General features: G+C 42.0%; 1 long non-coding RNA gene across 1 annotated transcript in view; it reads left to right on the plus strand.

Moving 5' to 3' along the window:
• LOC108490006 overlaps positions 1–2125 on the plus strand; it is a 6106-nt gene extending 3981 nt beyond the window's left edge. The window contains exons 2-3 of the long non-coding RNA XR_001872067.2: positions 1171–1230; positions 1882–2125. This is a non-coding gene — a long non-coding RNA (uncharacterized LOC108490006). The remainder of the gene's footprint in view (positions 1–1170; positions 1231–1881) is intronic.
• Positions 2126–2243: the final 118 nt, after the last annotated feature.

Here is a 2243-nt window from a genome sequence, read left to right on the forward strand (position 1 = left end):
AACCCCCCTACCACCAGATTTCATGAATTCTGTCATATATCTTAAGCTCTATCAGGTCAAGTGAGTGTACCCAGGCTGCCCTCAGTACAAATTCATCCACTGGGCTTTGGTCAGCCTATATAAAGTCTCTCCCTTAGAGAAGATCCGCTCTCCCTCACCCAGCTACCAATACTTCTTTGGCTAAGGTTGGGGCCTGCTGCCCATATTCCCAGTTCTGTGCTTGGTTTTTGTCTGTTCAAGTTTGCATGGGTTTCTCCCATGCTGTCACCATTGCTGTAAGTTCATAACAAATTCATCCACTGGGCTTTGGTCAGCCTATATAAAGTCTCTCCCTTAGAGAAGATCCGCTCTCCCTCACCCAGCTACCAATACTTCTTTGGCTAAGGTTGGGGCCTGCTGCCCATATTCCCAGTTCTGTGCTTGGTTTTTGTCTGTTCAAGTTTGCATGGGTTTCTCCCATGCTGTCACCATTGCTGTAAGTTCATATAAGCAAGGTTCCTGACCCTGGAAGACTCTTTCCTTATGGTCCTGCACTTCCTCCCTGTCTCCTACAATCTTTCCTCCCTCTTTTCCATAATGGTCTCTGAACCTTAATTGGGTGCAGGACCATAAGGAAAGAGTCCTGTCTAGGGACCCACATTCTGTAATCTCATATTCTGCACTTTGTCCACTTGTGGCCCTTTCAGTTCAATGTCCTGTTTCATGAGGAAGTTTCCCCAAAAAGAGTTGAGATCTGCATTATTATTCTCTCTGACCCTTGTTCCACTATGTTTCAAGAGCCTTAGGTGTAGAGAATCCACTGTAGATGTGTCCCTTAGGGTTGGGTACCTCACAAACACTTATTCTCGGTGTGTGACCAGTTGTGAACTCTGTAATATCAGTTGCAAAAGAAGCATCTTTGATAAGTGGTGATTGACATACTTTTCTGGAAATATAAGGATCCACATTTAACATATACATTTGTCTAGGGATGTGACAGTCTTAGGGTTTTCTTTAAGATCTATGACCTCTCCAGCCATGTGTATTTTTCTATGTTTACTGTGCCACACTTGAATTTCCTCCCATTGAGTGGCTTTTAAGTCCATTTAAGTAGCTGAAATTCAATCAGACTTCAGTGAGCGTATGGAATGTGGACCCTGAGTTAATATCAGTATGTTTTTGTGTTTACAGTGGTCTCATGAAACCTGGCCTCAATGCCATTATGGGACCTGAAGATGGAAGCAGGTCCTTGTGAGTATGACAGGAAATATATGTAAAATGTATGTAAACCTTTAGTGTCCAGTTTGTGTGCTTTAAAAAATCAGCCAAGAGTCACTTGTGAAGGTGTTGTTTAAGCAATTGAGTGTGTGCATGTCTAGTCTGGAGTGTGGATAATATGCAGTTTGGATACATTTTAGTTTGCTTCCAAGGCCTAGGGCATCTTACTAGTTCCACTTTGTTGATAGGATGTGACAACTTAGTTGGCAAAGAGTGTTGATTCATAATATTATTTAATGGAAAGGGAAAAGAAGATGATAATATTAAAATTAGGGAGAAGAAACAGAAGTTGTCTAAGTGAGGAAGTAAGCATCCCCAGCCTTCATCCTCAAGATTAAGTAGCACCGAACCTGAGTCTGACAAAGTGAGATAGCAGGAAGGTATGCGGATCATGTCTTTCCTTTATAATATGGGGCTTTCTTATAGCACATTATGGAAAAATGGCATTCACACGTGTGTGTGTGTGTGTGTGTGTGTGTGTGTGCGCGCGCGCGCGTAGTTTTCGTTAAACCATTGATTTCTTGTCTATTTAGTTTTCTGTCATGTGCAGAATTTGGATCTGTGTATGGGAGAGATGTGGCTTGTGTTGAAGGGAAGAAATAAAATGTAGATGCCCTTTTATAGGCTGTTAGATGTCTTAGCGGCAAGGAAAGATCCACGTGGATTATCAGGAGAAATTCTGATAAATGGAGCACCTCAACCTGCCAATTTCAGATGTAATTCTGGTTATGTGCCACAAGTAAGTGTTAGTGGGTTTGTAATTTGGATTTCCTCTGCTTCTGTATGGACATGTGCCTCAGCCTATAGATTAGTATGCTTATGCTTCCAGTTATTAAGCAGCATATTTATAGATTCAACTTTATCTATACCTACTCTTTATAGTCTCACAGTCAACTGAGGGGTGGTGCTATCCAATAGGAAGATGCAGAAGCTTTGAAATAGGCCCTCCTGGCACAGAAGTATTCATCCTTCTGTTATGGCATGCG

The sequence above is a fragment of the Nannospalax galili genome, unplaced genomic scaffold (genome assembly GCF_000622305.1).
Source record: "Nannospalax galili isolate Female #2095 unplaced genomic scaffold, S.galili_v1.0 scaffold5047, whole genome shotgun sequence".
Lineage (NCBI taxonomy): Eukaryota > Metazoa > Chordata > Mammalia > Rodentia > Spalacidae > Nannospalax > Nannospalax galili.